General features: G+C 44.4%; 1 long non-coding RNA gene and 1 pseudogene across 1 annotated transcript; one reads left to right on the top strand and one right to left on the bottom strand.

Moving 5' to 3' along the window:
* Positions 1–1,032: 1,032 nt before the first annotated feature.
* On the bottom strand, positions 1,033–1,936 carry LOC105914808. The gene is made up of 2 exons (XR_002678528.1): positions 1,689–1,936; positions 1,033–1,583 (listed from the first exon to the last, which is right to left on the bottom strand). It is a non-coding gene; the product is annotated as an uncharacterized LOC105914808 (long non-coding RNA).
* Positions 1,937–2,006: 70 nt separating this feature from the next.
* On the top strand, positions 2,007–16,956 carry LOC101769154 (annotated as a pseudogene).
* The last annotated feature ends 1,047 nt before the right edge of the window (positions 16,957–18,003 follow it).

Raw genomic sequence — 18,003 nt, 5'->3', positions numbered from 1 at the left:
TAGTCTGAAAAATTAGTAATATTTTTTTCAATTCTCAGTGCAGATCATGAGTACATCAGCATAGGTGTCTTTGCCAGTACATATGTTATTTGCAATGAGGAACCTAATTTAGTGACGTGAGCATCATGAAGTTCTTTTTTCACATGATTACTCTATTATTCATTACTAATTTCCCTGTGTGTGCAGATTGGAGAGAGGGTCAAAGCATCTTCGGCAGGCATGACTATGTGACTGCTCAACTAGAAGGTCCTTTCTTCCACAATATGCTTCTGTTATTTAACATTATATTCATAAAATTGGTGTCTTGATAACCGCTTGATCAAATTAGGCATGTCCACATGTCCTTGAGGTTTTAGTGCATTAGTTAATACAGTATATAAACATTCATTTGCTATGTGAGCAATATCCACGTTTCCTGCTTATGTGTTGTCTAGTTAAAAGAGGATTTCTTCAGCTAGGATTGTCACTATATTTAACTGAATCTCCAGAGTTCATTCTTTGTATCATTGTATGTGCCATATGGTGAAAGAATATGCAGAAATGAAGCACTCTGTTTGTGCTGATCATAGCTTATTACTTAATATGTTCAATCTGCTGTATAGTAAGTTTTTACATATATATAATAGAGCTATAAATGGTTTTCTAGCTGTTTCTTCCATTTATCAACTAGTGATAGCCTTTTCTTAAAATTACGATGCAATATTTTAAATATAGTGCACATGTGGTATTTTAAATATAGCCTTTTCTAGCTGCTACTTTGTACACCCTCGGAGCTCATTGCTCTTGGCCTCTTACCTCGACCCTAAGGCTTCAATCTGCAGGCATACAGAAGAGAAATGAGTTTGAGAATTTAATAAGTCATTCGCGAGATCAACGAATGGCAACAGCATCCATGAACCGAAGATTCACTTGCAAGATAAAAAACAACAAAACAAACAAACAAGGCAAGGCAAGAGTTGTCTGTTTCTTCTACACTAATATAGAACAATTATAATTCCTACATTACTGGGAGATTTCATTGGAGGATTGCAATTGGACTAGCGAGAGTGTATTCATGTCTAAGAAAAACATATAGGTTGTATTATAACACTAGCAGCATCGTAGAACATCTGGTTTTCATCAATTAGTTCAGACTTAGAAAAATAGAAACTCAAACCAAATATTCTATCAAGCTCAATTGACATTTACAGGTTACAGAAACAAGAATCCAATAATCTGGATCACAAATTCACAATACAAGCTCCGGCACCGACCCATGATGCAGAATCTCAGGGAGCAACTCAAATCGACGATGTAGATATGGTTCTGACTTTCTGACCAATCGAATTGTCCACTGAACCACACACGTGTATGCAGAACAATGAAAGATCGAGCTGTGACATCGAGGAAAGGGGAAGGGGACTGAGGAGTTCAACGACCTCACCACTGCCTCCAATGAAAAGCCACCCGATAAGAACGTCGTAGCAGGGAGCTGCCGGACCAGTCCTTGCCGGATCCGTGCGAGATCCAGCCATGGGCCTGCGTGAGCGAGCTCCGCAGTGGACCTGCGGGACCTCCAGCCTGACGACCTTGGGACGGAGGGCCTGTGGGCAGCAGCGACACCGGCGTCAAGCTTGGGGGCAGAGATGGGCTTGAGCGGGGGTGTAGCTCACACAGCGGCAGCCGCGCTCGGGGGAGGAGAGGACCACCTGTGGAGGACGACGAATCGGTGCGGACTGGCTCGAATCGGCGAAGGACAGGCTCAAATCGGTCGTCGGCACTTGGGCTCGGGAGATGAATGGGCGGCAGCGCTCGAGGCCTCGAGCTCCCTTCTCCAGCCACGCTGCGAATCGGCCGGGGGATAGGCATGCTCTACACGAGCAGAGGTTGGGGCGGCGCATATCGTCGATGGAGCGAGCGGCGAATGCGAGGTCGGCACCGAAGCCAATAGCCCGCGCATGACGGTGCTCCTCCGATGCAAGATGCAGAGCCGGCGCTGGATCCGCCGGTCGAGCTCGCGCAATCAAGCAGGCAGGCGGCAGAAGGGCGACGATGACCGACGGAGGAGCTTCGCGGCGCGTGAGTGCTACAAGGGCGCCAGCAAACAAATCGCGGGATTTTGCGGCGGTGCCGTCGATATGGAGCGGAGGATCCACGGGAGAACTGCCAATTTCATTCGAACCCACGATCTCAGCTGTATTACGAGGCAGTTTTTTGGAACATGCAGCCCAAAAGATAAATAACGGAGCGCAAAACTGCAACTGGCAAGCGGCGTGACGGGGGCAGGCTGGTTCGACGGATGGCTCGGGTACCGAATAGCTTATTCCGTATATATATATATATATTCAGCTTTTGCACATATTTTGTGTTAGGTTATGTGCTGCGATCGATTGTTGCAAAGAAAATAGAGGAAGACACCCGTATGACCCTTTGGCACTGCTCCCTCACGGCTCGTGTCTCCTCTATCACGCTACTTGTATAGCTGTTGTGCTGTGCTGCAGCGAGGAGTCAACCCATATTGAAGCTAAAAAGGAAATGAGGAAGAACAAGAGTCGGTGAAGCTAGAAAAATTTGCTCCCCCACCTCCACCTTCAGATCAGCACGCGCTATGATGAGATACATTGCACTACAGTTATGGAGGAGGAGCTGGTGAAGCTAGAAAAGTTTGCTCCCCCACCTCACGCGCTACATTAAATTGAATTGGTCCATTGCAAACATTTCATTATTCTCCGGGGTAAATCTAGAACATGACAGTGACAGTCATGAATGATCTGGGCTAATATATGTCGGCACGAGCTTTATTTAGTTGTGAAGGAGTGTGAGAAGGCTTTGAAAAGTATGTAGCCACTCATGTGCAATTGTTTTCATGGCAGATGCAAATTTATTGCGCGTGGAAAAACAAACAAACTTCTTATGAGGCTAGGAGACGTTAGTAGTGCGACGGCGCCCAAGCTAGCGGGAGCAGATGCAGGAGGGAGATGAGGTTGAAATCGAGTTCTTGTCTACAAGGTTTCGTGTTCTCCGTGCTGCAGATTCTTCTAGTTGCATCTGCCGGAGCTCGACGAGCGGCACCAAGAACAAGGACAGATCCAACTGAAGGTATGCCCACCTCGTTTCCTATTCCTGAAACATAAGAGCTTTCCATGAATGTTATTCACTTGTGAATGTTAAGGCCGGATATCATTCCTTTATCTTAAAAAAGAGCTTTCCATGAGCTGTTCGTTCCTGATCGATCAGCTTTCCTAGGGGATTGTAGGTTCCATCTCATGTACTCCTATGAAAGTATAAACTGCTTTCACGTGAGGATGTTTCATCCTCATTCGCTTGAAAATTATACGTTCCTCCTCCTGGAAGAAATTAAAAGACGGCCAAGCTAGGTGGTGTAGTAGACTTACCTTTTCGCCGTCACATGTGAATCTGATCACGGTTTCAATTCGATATCGTTGCAGCGGCGGCGGTGAACGCGGTGTTCGCCAAGCTCGGCCAGACGGCGGCGTCGGCATGGAACATCAGCGGTGACCCCTGCACAGGCGCCGCCACGGACGACACCAACATCGACACAGACCCGAACTTCAACCCGGCCATCAAGTGCGAGTGCTCCGGCCAGAACAACACCGTCTGCCACGTCACAAAGCTGTAAGTCGCCAACTCAGAGCTCACGTGTTGCCGCTCCGCACGGCAGGTGTTCGAGGGATGGCCTGCCGGAGGTTTCGCTGTTTGTACCGAGCCTTTGGGTATGCGATGCGTCCGCCTCGCTGTGCTAGTACGTTGTTACCTCTGTATCTGAAAAGTGCTAGCTAGAGGATTCAGCGGTGCTCCATACGCCTCCTGCTGGTGTTTATATCTGACGAACAGCGATGATGATGGTTAAATTGAGATAGTGTGAGCTGACGGTCCATTTACTTGACTTTTCTCGCTTGCAGGAAAATATATGCGCTGAATGCGGTTGGTGCGATACCAGCAGAACTACAGAACCTCACGCGTTTGACTAATCTGTATGAACTCTCAACTTTCTTGCATTGTACCTGAAGGGTCCAATAGGATTTTACTTGTGGATTGTGGTTTTTGGGGGACTTTGTAAATAGCTGATGCCTATGACCTATTTCTTTATGAAGATATTCTAGAGGTTCAGCATAATTGTAATATTCTGGAAATACCATATTCCAACATTACACTCAAATTCAAACATGATGAGCCAACTTTAATCTTTGTTAATATCTTTTCTGATGTTGTTTCAGGAACTTAGGACAAAATTACTTAACAGGGCCTTTACCGTCGTTCCTCGGGAAATTGACTGCTATGCAGTACATGTGAGATTTGAATCTTAAACCGTTATTACATTACATATTTTTGCTTAACATCAAAACATCATCTCATTCTGTTCAATACACAGGAATCTGAGCATCAATTCATTATCCGGATCTGTTCCAAAGGAGCTCGGGAACCTTACCAATCTCGTAATGCTGTAAGAAATAAATTTTTGTAATGTGGAACCTTACTAATCTTGTATCACTGTATTTCACTAGGAAAGGTTAGAGATCTCTACTTAACATCTTCATTCCTTCAACTGATTAACCACTGTCTAGAAATGTAGCTTTCTGCCAGTAATTATGCTTCTAGGAATAGATATTTCTCATTTTTTGTGATTAACCTATATTTTTTTGGGTGGGTTTCAGGTCCTTTAGCTCAAACAACTTAAATGATTCCCTTCCGTTGGAACTAGGGAATTTGGTTAAACTTGAGCAACTGTGCGTGTTAACTTGTTTTGGGCACTATATATATTTCTTTCCTACAATTGTTTGCTTGAATTAGTCGGCTCCTTATTTCTATGCTTATATTTGCATCTCTTAATTGCAGGTATATTGACAGCGCTGGCTTAAGTGGTCCCTTACCATCATCGCTATCCAGTCTTACAAGATGAAAACATTGTATGCATATAAGAGATGTTTTGTTGACTGTACTGTTCCATTCCACTCAATCCTATTTGTTACTGTTCTTTGTGTTCAGGTGGGCATCAGATAACGATTTTACTGGGCAAATACCAGATTATATTGGGAACTGGGCTAATTTAACAGAACTGTAAGTTTTTTCTTAATTAATCTTCATTATTTGCAATCATTTCCTAATTGAAAATAGCAACATATGTTGTTTCATTTTCATAATTGTTTGGTCCTTTTTTTCACCCCAAATAGTATAGATACAACAAGCTATAGCTCTCCACAAGTCAATCTTTATTTTTATCAGAACTTAAGTTGGTACTGAAGTAGGACATTCATTTTATACCTACTTCACTCGTTGCCATATGTAAATGAGTTCATTCTGATTAGTGTCTAGGTCTTTCACTCCAGCACCTATTACAGGTTGCTGAGAGCCTGAGAAAGAAGCTCACCTATGGTGTCTTGTCAGTGCTAAGGACTTAGTGGCTTTAGTAGCAACTAGAGCATAGAGTCAAGTAGTCGGGTAGTATCCACATATTCAAGGGTGCGAATGTGATGATCAAAAATCTGCTATAAATTTTCAGCACTTTTGTCTTCTTAATGCAATGACACATAGTTCTCCTGTGTGTTCAAGTAAAAAAAACGAAAGAAAAGTGTATGTGTCTTTTACTCTACTGATTTCCATTTAGTGGCCTCTTAACTAATTTATTTAGGTCAGGTGTGAGCTATTATTATCATATTAGTAAATATTAAATCTTTTTGTTTCACTATTCATTATAATACGATGCTACGTTTTGGGTACTCGTATTAGTAATCTTTGAACTTTTTTCTAATACTTTTCATTATAAATTTCTTGTTTTACCTAAGAAGTCCCATCTTTCTTGTTTCTTTACTAGGGTAGGTAAACACATTGGTAAATAAATGATGCTTGAAAAATTGTAACAATAATTTCAATTTGTAGGCGGTTTCAAGGCAATTCGTTTCAAGGTCCCCTTCCGACCACACTTTCTAATCTCGTCGAACTGACAAGCTTGTAAGTGACTACTTATGGAAAGAGTACGTACTATCATCCTTAAATTTCAAGACCTGCGGATGGGAAGAATGAACTATCTATTCCTGTGGTGCAGACGAATAGGTGACATAGTAAATGGAAGTTCTTCACTGGCATTCATCAGTAACATGACATCTTTGAACACCTTGTATGCATAACTTGCCATTCATTTGATGACTCAAACTACATCTTAATATTTTCTGTAGTGTAACCAATTGTTAAATCTGAAAACTCTTGACATGTTTCATTGCAGAGTTTTGAGGAACTGCAAGATATCTGATAACCTGGCATCAGTAAACTTTTCACAGTTTGCAACATTAACCCTACTGTAAGACATTTTGTTTCTTCCTAAACTCCAGTCAACTGTATGTTTTGCTAGATGCTTTAATGAACTGCTGTGGATTATGCATTGTTTGATGACCCCTTTCTCTCCTAGTCTCATTTGTTCTACTGTTACAGGGATTTGAGTTTTAACAATATCACTGGCCAGGTACCACAAGCTCTGCTGAATCTGAATTCACTCAGCTTCTTGTATGGTTTATCTTGCCTTCTGATACTTATTTCTAGGTTCTGATGACAATGATCATCAATCTTGTTAATGCGCAAATTTGGTCTGCCCAGGTTTCTCGGGAATAATAGTCTTTCAGGAAGCCTTCCAAGTTCTATAGGAACTTCTCTTAAAAACTTGTATGTTTGTCCACTTTCATTTGTGAAGTAAAACCAGGAAGGCGTTTATCTATAACATTTACACGCTTTCTTTTGTGTAGAGACTTTTCCTACAACCAGCTATCAGGAAACTTTCCCTCCTGGGTTAGTCTGATTTTGAAATTGTATGTGCTGTGTTTTGCAAGCTTGATTGACTGACCGAAAATTCAGCCCTATTACTATTTTTTTAAAGATAATCCAATGTCATACACATGTATTAAACTAGCATTTTTTAATATCGACTACATCTAAAAAGCTGCTTTTGCTGCACCTAGATCATATTTCTTTTTTTTTCTTTTTTTTTTTGCATTTCACGTCATCTATGATTCAGAATCTTTGAACAAGCAGATGTGTACTTTACCTTACTGCTTATCTTAAAAAACTGAATCAATTTTGTCCCTGCTTTGGTTTCTCTTGATTCTCCACAATAGCGCCTTCTAACGTTTTTTGCATGTTTCATTCTACATAGGAATTTGGTGGCGAACAATTTCATAATCGACGACTTCAATAATAATAAGTCAGTTTGTATTCAAATAGGTCATTAAAGTGTTCAAGCACAATTTTTATGTTCTCTCAGGCTGTCAGCTCATATTTTGGATTCAAATTGACAATGTTTGACATCTTCAGTGCCTTACCTTCGGGGCTATAGTGCCTTCAGCGAGACACACCCTGCTTTCCTTACCCTTCACAACGTGAGCTTCCACTTTTGCACTTTAAGGATGCGCTAAATAACATCAGTATTAAATAATTTAACATGCTTGCAGCTTCCTCCTTTGCTGTGGACTGTGGGAGCTCTAGATCTATATCAGGCTCAAATTATTTTATTGACAACACCGATCTGGGACCTGCTTCCTATTATGTTAGACCTGCTTCCTATTATGATACAGGAGCACTGACATGGGGTGTTAGCAATGTTGGGAGGTTCATGGATTCACAAAATGGAAGTTACATAATCTACAGCTCACGCCAGTTTCAGAAAACTCTAGATTCAGAACTGTTCCAGACAGCAAGGATGTCTCCATCATCATTACGCTACTATGGCATTGGACTTGAGAATGGAAACTATACAGTCACACTTCAATTTGCAGAGTTTGAGTTCGAAGACATGCAGACTTGGAAGAGTTTAGGTAAAAGGGTTTTCGATATCTATGTTCAGGTAGATTCCAGTCATGCTGATAACTTACACTTACTTGAGTTTTTAGCTTATGGGCTGATTGAGATTTTCTAATTGTTTTTTCTTGCTTTTGGTACAGGGTGAGCGTAAGGAGCAGAACTTTGACATAAGAAAGGCAGCAGGCGGGAAATCTTACACTGCTGTCAAGAAGCAGTATACTGTTCCTGTCACCAGAAACTTCCTTGAGATTCATCTTTTCTGGGCTGGCAAGGGCACTTGTTGCATCCCTAGTCCAGGCTATTATGGGCCTTCGATCTCTGCTTTGAGTGCAATTCCAAGTACTCCCGTTGGCTATAAACCAACGTTTCTATACTGTTTAGATAATTTTCGCGGGGTCAACTTAGTTCCCATTAGGAGAATGCTGATGACTGAACCAACACTCTTACATGTATAATAGTGATACAGAATTACAGATCCACTCTGAACCGGTGCTGAATTCTCAAGTACTTTTAAAAAGTGAAAATTCATAAACACTTAACATAGGATCCAAATCCAAGATTTCATTTGTTCTAACAAGTGGACTTTTGGACAGATTTCAATCCTGCAGTACGTAATGATGCCCAGACGAAGCGTACTAGCGATACAGGTGTAGCTGTTGGGGTTGGGGTTGGTGCAGCAGTTTTAGGACTAGTGGTGCTCTCTGGACTCTATGTGTTGAAGCAGAAAAGTAGAAAATTGTCATTGGACAAACGAGGTACATGATATGACAGGTTCACAGTGTATTCTTAAACCAGACAAAGAGGTTGTGCTCATAAACTTATCTCTTGTGATTCTTGCAGAGCTGTACAGTTGTGTTGGAAGACCAAATGTATTTAGTTACAGTTATGGTGAACTAAGGACCGCTAGTGAAAATTTTAATTCCACTAACCTTCTTGGTGAAGGAGGATACGGGGCAGTTTATAAGGTTAGTTCATCTGTACTACACATGGTGACATGGATGCAAATTTGCTATGGAATTTTAATTTACCTCTGAAATTAAGTTTCCACGTACATAAGTAGTGCACATCAGAGCTCTTTTTCTGTATGCAAATTGACTAATAAACCTCTACTTCTGGGCAATGCTTCACCTATTCTTTTAGTAATATCAATCTACACACACATTCCCCATTGGTTTTCCCTTTTGTTGCTCTCTACTAGTTCCTTTTATAGTTGCCCGACATGGTTAGCTTGGCAGTATCTTTATTTTGTCCATTATATGCGTGATAATGAGGTGTCTGAAACTTACATTCTTGAAAAATGCCACATTTTCGCAGGGTAAACTGACCGATGGAAGCATGGTAGCAGTAAAGCAGCTATCTGAAACATCTCGTCAAGGGAAGAAGCAATTCATAGCTGAAATAGAAACTATTTCCCAAGTGCAACATCGGAATCTCGTGAAGTTGTATGGTTGCTGCCTTGAGGGCGAAAATCCACTGCTGGTTTACGAGTACTTAGAGAATGGAAGTCTTGATAAAGCATTGTTTGGTACAGGTTCATTCAATTTGATGCAACTGTATATAACTCCGGCCCTCCAGGAGTTCATCGTATAACTTAAACATTCATTTGCAGGAAGTGGGAGAAAGAACCTAGACTGGCTTACACGCTTTGGGATATGCTTAGGCATTACAAGAGGTCTAGCTTATTTGCACGAAGAGTCTAGCATCCGTGTTGTGCATAGGGATATAAAGGCCAGTAATATCTTACTTGACACCAATTTCAACCCTAAGATCTCAGATTTTGGACTCGCTAAACTTTATGATGACAAGAAGACGCATGTCAGCACAAAAGTTGCCGGTACATTGTAAGCGCATTTGCATCTTGCCCCATTTATAGTAAGTAGGGAATGAGAGGTTATCTTGCACACTGGAGTGCACCTTTATACAATTGCAGAAAGTTTATACTTTAGTTTGATTAATCTGTGAGCTAATAACATTATTTTTCTGCTCTTCTTTCAAGTGGTTATCTAGCACCTGAGTACGCCATGAGAGGTCATGTAACGGAGAAAGTTGATGTATTTGCTTTTGGCGTGGTCATATTGGAAACAATAGCTGGAAGGCCAAACTATGATGATAGGCTTGACGAAGACAGCGCCTATCTTTTAGAATGGGTAAAGTCACTACAAAATTTAGACCCAGGTCAAATTGCAGTTTTTCATGTGGTAACTGGGAATATATATATATATGATAGGCACTTATATAACATAAAAATTAAAGCTCATGTGCGTTCATAAGATTTTTTATTCAAAAACTTAACCATAATTTTGACATCATTGAATTATATAAAAAGAGATGCAGTCAAATAAATAAGCTATGTACAGAATGCTAGTTGTTGATAGGCACTTGTTTAGAAGAGGGAAAGTTTTGTTACTCCCTCGGACACAGAATATAAGTTATTGATCTAAAGATCTATGCTCCAGTGTCCCTCTTCTAAAATGTGCAGCAGTTTTAGCTTTGCGCAGCACTACATGAAGAATTATTTAGATTAACAACATAAAAATTTAAAAGTTGTTCATATACTAAATTCAACATAAAAATGCTATTTATTTGAGACAAATACATTTTTCGTAGAAATTGCTAGTCATGCATATGGTGTCACTTATAAGACCTTGTTAGCATCTAAGCAGCTGACACAGCGTGTTAAATTTTAAAATGGCAGCATTATGTGGATCTTAGAATTTGGAATCATATGAAAAAAAATAGTTTGTTGCATTCCTACAACAGTGAAGTTCTCCTACATGCATGAGCCCTACGCTTTCAGGTCTGGCAATTGTACGAGGAAGGCCGTCCTCTCGACGTCGTGGACCCGAGTCTCATGGAATTCGTCAGCGACGAGGTTCTCCGTGCCATCCGCGTCGGCCTCCTCTGCATCCAGAGCTCACCTCGGCAGCGGCCATCCATGTCAAAGGTGGTGTCCATGCTCACAGAAGACATCGAAGTGCCAGAGGCAGTCACGAAGCCCAGCTACGTCACCGAGTGGCAGGCGAGCTCGAGCAAGAGGGAGGTGGTCGGCATGTCGGCATCGACATCGTCGTACCTGAGCTCCCTCATCGAGGAAGGCCGGTGATGATGGTCAATGATCATCAGATTCAAATAAGCTTCTGTCAAGCAACGGATTATATTATTTGGTGTGGATGCACTTTGAAGATTTGGATGTGTGTAAGATTCGTTAGGTGCACCATCCAAATGGCCCTCTTTCGCACCCAAGGCTCGCCCCCCTAGCAGCCATATCCACGGAATACGTTGTGTGTAGATACACACTTCACAGTTGGTGCCCTGATTGTTAGTTTTGCATAGTGGATTATAAGCCTTATATCACTGCATATGACGGTTATTATCCATTATTCCATTGCCGTGCCTACTTTGATCCAATGGCGGACCTGGCATCAAATTCTCTCCGTAGGCACTTGCCTGGGTTCATAGGATTAGGCCAAATTCTTCAGCAGAACAGAAGGGAAAAAATGCTAAATTTTCGATAAATGCAAGGAGATTGTGTCTATGTCGTTCCACTCTCGTTGAACAAGCCCTTGTCAATGCTAAGGTATTAGACTATTAGTTACTCCCTTTATTTCAAAATGTAGGTCGTTTTGGTTTTGTTGATGAAAATATTTTCAATAATTGGAAAAAATAAGAGCCGTCCATCCAGAAAAATCGTGCGGTGGAAAGGTAGAAAGTACCTAGAGGTATCTAGAGAAAAGTAACAAGAAGTACCAAATAGGTGGAGACCAAGTACAAAAACAGTGGGACCGGTACTAATTTAATTTATTTTTTAATTACATTACTTGGATCAACAGTGTAATTTTTTTTAAAAAAGTACGTGGTGGAAGTACCCATTGCTACTTAACAATCATTTTTACCTCAATTATTTAGGTGCATAGCAAAATTTATGTATCTAAAAAGTTTAAAAACCGAACATTTTGAAACGGAAGAAGTACCTAGTAGTTTTTTCATCTTCATGAAATTGATTTCCCGTGGTGTAAACTGGACTGATTATGCATGTGCGAACTAGTAGTTGACACTTCAGACCAAAAGCAGCCGCACGGCGAAAGTTAGAACTCTGAGATGTATATGTGTCAGTATCGGAAGTGGTTGGCCTTTATTATTACTTCGTTGAATTGTTCCAGCTTCTGTCCATAGCAAACATCCCATCCTGGGAAATCGCCTTAATTATCTAGACCATGACAGTCTTGAATGGTTCGAGTGGATGAATCCAAAGCTTGAAAATGTCAGTCAGTCATGCAGTCGTCTTCAGTACTAATGTTGCCAAACGACCGCGTATCCCCAGTCAGTCGTGTGCCTTTGACTGCTGCTTTATTTGCTTTGATTTCCTTCTATGATGATGAATCAGCAGATTTTTGGACACGGAACAAGATTGCTTTCCTCGGAAGGGCCACGGCCAAGCTAAGCGAGAGCAGTTACGAAGAGGGAAATGAGGTTAAAATGGACTAGTTCCCTCCGTGGCTCCGTGCTCTCCGTGCTGTTGCTTCTAGCTGCATCGGCCAAAGCTCAGCAAGCACCAACAACAAGGACAGATCCAACTGAAAGGTATGTCCAGTCCGTCCCGAATTATTTTTCTTTTACTGAGATAGAAAAAGCTTCTCGCGAGATGTTCGTCCCTGCACGTACGTTCTGATAGCAGCAGCCTTTGCTATCGCAATCTCATCTCTGCTTTTTCTCTGGATCGGAGAAACCTTGGGTGAACCAGATATATGCTTCTCCTGATTCCGGGGTGTACGAGAGAACACGTTGGTTCCACGTTGAGTCGGCGCTATTTGTTTTCTTATTTTTAATATAATCGGCAGCTCTCCATTGGAAGAAGTGCATGAGGTGCTGCTGCTTTGAGAGTACCTCTAGTCTAGGCACCCGTCACCATGATTACTTTGTTGAATTGGTTCGAATTCCTACAAGCTATCCATCACAAACATTTCATTCCGAGAAATCTGGAACATGAAAGTCTTGAATCAATGAATGATTAAAAGTAAAATTGCATAAACCCTTCATTAGTCACTTTGAATCTGACATTGCGCCACATAAGTTATTTTGTTGCAAATGTCAGTGGTTGCCTTTTTTGGGGACCCTGGACGAGACATATATCTCTGTTTGCAATATGATCGACTTCTCTTCTGTCCCTTGTTGGCTTCAAGTATCTTCTGTCCCTCAATCACCTTGGTTGACTTTCTTTCACTATTATATATGCTGATGAGTTTCTCCTATAGAACTTGAAGTTTCGTGCACCTTTCCTTAGACAGCAGAGGTTCCAGTTGAAGTAAACATGTCCATTTCTAAAAGACTGGATCGTTGTGAAATCTCCCTCAATATTAAAGAAGGCTAGCGTCCCAAGGTCCAAGGCTCCAAGCTAAGCGACAGCAGACCGAGGGAGGGAGATGAGGTTAGCACGGAGTTCTTCCCTCCGTGGCTACGTGCTCTCCGCGTTGCTTCTCCTAGCTGCGTCGGCCAAAGCTCAGCAAGCACCAGCTGCGAGGACAGATCCAACTGAAGGTAAGTCCTATTCAGCGCTCCTGCGATAAAAAAAGATAATTTTCGAGGTGTTCTATCTGATTAGCTCGATTGTATATTTGTAATTAAGTTTGTTCTTGCCTTTCGCTTTGTTTCTTTTCCTGGGAGGCGCCTCTCAGTTTGAGGTTGCTGTCAGCAATAATGTCCTCACGTTCTTAAGATAATATCCCTCCTGTACCACGCGCTTCTGTCTCCCTCCTGTGGTGTGTTCCGCAGGGGCGATTTGGTGTTGTTCCTGGACCAATGAACTCTAGCACTGTCTCCTTCTCTCTTCTCTCTTGGAACGTCCGTGGGCTTGGGGACAAGAACAAGTGCACGATTGTTCGCGACACGCTAACTTCTGCTCGTTCTAACAATGTGTGCCTTCAGGAGACGAAGCTCAGGGCCATCGACAGCCTGAGAGCTCGTTCCTTCCTTCCCGTCAACCTCGATGCTTTTCGCTGTGTCGACTCCAATGAAACCCGCGGCGGCATGGTGACTGCCTGGGACTCCACTGCGTTCACCCTCACCTCCTGTATCATCAGGCAGCACACCCTCACGACGTTCCTCTCGTCCACAGCCTCTGACTACACCTTCGCCGTCACCAACGTCTATGCTCCGGCTGATCACCCCGACTCTCTGCCCTTCCTGGAGAATCTGGAGGAGATCGCCGGTCACGTTCCAGGGAGTTGGGCGCTTGCTGGCGACTTCAACCTCACCCGTGGGGGCGAGGAAAATAGCAACGGCTCTGCCAATGCCTCTCTCAGTGTAGCGTTCAATTTCACCATTGATCATCTTGGTCTCATCGATCTCCCTCTTCTAGACCACCTCTTCACTTGGTCCAATCACCGTAGCACTCCCACTCTCACCCACCTCGACCGTGTCTTCTTCAACGTCCCTATGAGCCTATCCTTCCCCAACTCCTCCCTCTACTCTTTGCCCAAGCCAACCTCTGATCACACGCCAATTCAGCTCCCCATGTTCACCACCATCCCAAAAGCAAACCTGTTCCGCTTTGAGAACGCCTGGCTCAAACACAGCGACTTCCTACCCGCGGTGCTCCCGGCCTGGCTCAGAGGCTCGACGCACGGCGTGGCTGCGGCCATTGTTGGCTCGCTCAAAGCAGTTCGGTGCGCGTCCAAGGCTTGGGCGCGACGTAAGAGCGTTCCTCCCATCCTTCTCCCTAATTGCAAGTTTGTGATATATCTTCATGATGTGCTTGAGGAAGGCCGTTGTCTTTCTGCAGGTGAACATCTCTTACGCCGCGACTGCCAGGACCACCTTGTGCTGGTCCTGCGCGAACGCGCGGCCTACTGGAAGCAGCGCGGGAAACACCACGCCATCCAGGAAGGCGACGCGAACACCCGCTTCTTCCATGCGCAGGCCACTCAGCGCCTGCACTGCAACAACATCCGGGCCCTAGAGGTGGACGGCGTCGTGGTGTCCTCGCACCAGGACAAGACAGCCGCGCTGACCTCTCACCACCAAGGGCTCCTGCGCGTGAACACGGCAGCTTCGGACTCCATCGGCGTCGCGGCCCTCTACGCCGAATCAGAAAGGGTGGACGAGGCGACTCTGCTGGCGCCGTTCATGGAGCTAGAAGCGCGCATCGCGGTGTGCTCGATGAACCGGTCTAGCTCTCTTGGACCGGATGGCTTCGGGCCAGCTTTCTACGCTGCGGCATGGTCCACGGTGGTGCCGACGGTCATGGAGCTGGCCTGGGCGTTCCAGGCAGGTACTGCGGAGCTTGAGCATCTGAATCGCTCATACATTGTCATGATCTCCAAACATGCCGCCGCCACAACGCCGGGGGACTACCGCCCAATCTGCCTGCAAAATTGCTCCTTGAAGATCATCTCTAAGATGCTGACGACGTGGCTGCAACACTAGATCCCCCGCCTCATCGATCCAGACCAGACAGGATTCATCAAGGGGCACTCGATCTCTGAGAACTTCATCTACGCGATGGAGCTCGTCCAGTGCTGCCACTGCCGCAAGCTACCCACCCTGGTTCTGAAGCTTGATTTCGCCAAAGCCTTCGACTCCGTGGATTGGCTCAGTCTCAACGCCATCATGGATGCGCGAGGCTTCCCGCCCCTCTGGTGCAACTGGATCACGAGCATGTTGCAAACCTTGAAGCTTGTTGTCTTTGTCAATGGTGTTCCTGGCCCGTGGTTCGCCTGTGGAAGAGGCCTACGGCAGGGGGATCCACTATCCCCCTACCTATTCCTTCTGGTCGCTGACGTCCTTCAGCAGATGATCAAGCTCGACCAGAGGATTTCACACCCTGCCGCCTCGGGGAAGCCGTGCCCCATGCTCCAATATGCCGATGACACTCTCATCCTCCTCAAGGCAGATCAAGACGGGCTGGTGGCGCTGAAGCAGGTGCTTGATCTGTTCTGCGAGGCCACGGGGCTGCACATCAATTTCAACAAGAGTACCATGATGCCAATGAACACTTCCAGCTCGACTACCACGGCGCTTCAGAGTATTCTTGGGTGCCAACTTGGCAGCTTCCCCCAAACCTACCTGGGGCTGCCACTGTCCCACGAGAAGCTACGTCTGTCCGTGTTCAGCCCTCTGATCACTAGAGCGGACAGGCATCTCAGCGGCTGGCACGCCTCCCTACTGAATCCAATGGGCCATGCAGTGCTGATCAATAGCGTCATGGACAGCCAGCTTACCTACGCTATGTCAGTGCTCCTTCTGCCCCCAGGGAACATTGACGCTCTCAATTGCCGACGATGACGTTTCCTGTGGTCCGGGGAAGATACAGTTAGTGGAGCTCAATGTCTTGTTGGGTGGGAGCAAGCGTGCTAGCCAAAAGAGCAGGGGGCTTATACTTATTATTGCCATACAACTCACCAATAATGGAAGCGTGCTAGCGTGCTGGTCTATAATGAATCAGGTGGGGCACTCCCCCCGTTGACTAAAAAAGAATACTCATTCACCGATATACTTATTATTACCATACAACTCACCAATGATTTTAATCCCGTCTATAAATTATTACTACGAGATTATATTTGGTAAATGAAACGTCCCTAAACACATGTCACGCTAGCCTGGCATCTTAGCATTTCTAGATAATTTTCTGTGCTTTCAGGTTTGGCAACTGTATTGCTGACTTCAACAGCAACGAGGTGCTCCGTGCCATCCACGTGGCCCTGCTCTGCACCCAGGGCTCGCCCCACCAGCGGCCGTCCATGTCTCGGGCTGTGTCGATGCTGGCCGGGGACGACGTGGAGGTGGGCGAGGTGGTGAACAAGCCCAGCTACATCACCGAATGGCAGATCAAGGGAGGCAACACCAGCAGCTTCATGAGCAGTAATATGAGCGGGCAGTCGAGCTTGGCCCCAAGGGCCACCTCGTCGCACACCTCTTCGCCGTTCATTAGCTAGCTCCTGTTGAATATTCAGGTTAGGCCGATTTAATTCATTTAATCTCAGGATCCACGTGTAATGCTAGATGGATAAAGTGGTTAATTCTAGCTGGATAGTTAAGAGTATCTTAACTAACTAAAATAGATGGACTATGTGTGCACTAATTGAGAAGTTGAGGAAGAGAGAAAGGGTGCCGCGCGTGCGCTTGCTCGCCTCGTCGAGCCGCGCACGCGTCTCTCCCCTTTTTTTTGCTGTTGCCCGCTGCTATCTTGACATTCCCATCGCGAGCCTCTACGCGCAGGTCTCCGAAACTTCATCCTGCTGCGACACTTGCACGAGTAGGCAGGCAATCAAGTTTTGGGGAAGCGCATCTTCTGCGCGTCATGCTACATCCTGGAGGCCGTTCAAGGGACTGCTCTGCACCAACTCAACACTGCATCAACTTTGATCAACTACATCGAACAGCTCGAACCGACATTTTAGACACAATGTCTGATGCATCCAGTTCTAGGAACGGCGCACCCATTGCCTTCAGCAATGATCCCGCCCCTGGGTACATATTGAACCTTATCTGGTTCTTTCTTTTGGTTCTGTTTACGTTCAAACGTGTTTTAAACAAAACACTTGCACACGGTCTGTATCACTCACAATGACCATAATTTACTTAAAAATATTCGGAATTAAAATATGCCGTAAAATGCCTAAACCTCTAACAGCTCCGAGAAGAAGGCCGGTGATTTGCAAGTTGACGGACAGTTTTCTGTAAATGCACGTCACAAACGTTCTGAGGATATATATTCAGCTTTTGCACGTATTTTGTGTTAGGTTATGTGCTCTGATCGATTGTTGCTTCGCCCGTCTTAGATCGATTTTCTTTTTCGGGTCAAGTTTTGGTTTGATTTTTTGAGCCCAGGACCAAATGATGATGTTGGAGGGTTTGGTCTATCCGGATCTATATATATGATTTATGACAGAACGACAGGACGATGCCAACCCGATCTATGATTAAAAAAAGAAGCAGCAAGATTTTCTCTGAGCACAATCTCGTGCACTTAGCTTGATGCCCCACCCGTATGTTTACCTCTTCCCGTCGCAAAGAAAATAGAGGAAGACACCCGTATGACCCCTTTGGCACCGCTCCCTCACAGCTCTTGTCTCCTGTGTCACGCTACTTGTATCACTATTATGTTGTACTGCAGTGAAGAGTCAAAATCCATATCTGATATGCGCTACGATTAGCTACATTGCACTACAGTTATGGAGGAGGAGCCAAAATCCATATCTGATATGCGCTACGATTAGC

This window comes from Setaria italica, chromosome VII, assembly GCF_000263155.2.
Source record: "Setaria italica strain Yugu1 chromosome VII, Setaria_italica_v2.0, whole genome shotgun sequence".
Lineage (NCBI taxonomy): Eukaryota > Viridiplantae > Streptophyta > Magnoliopsida > Poales > Poaceae > Setaria > Setaria italica.
This window is presented reverse-complemented; position numbering and strand designations above follow the sequence as displayed.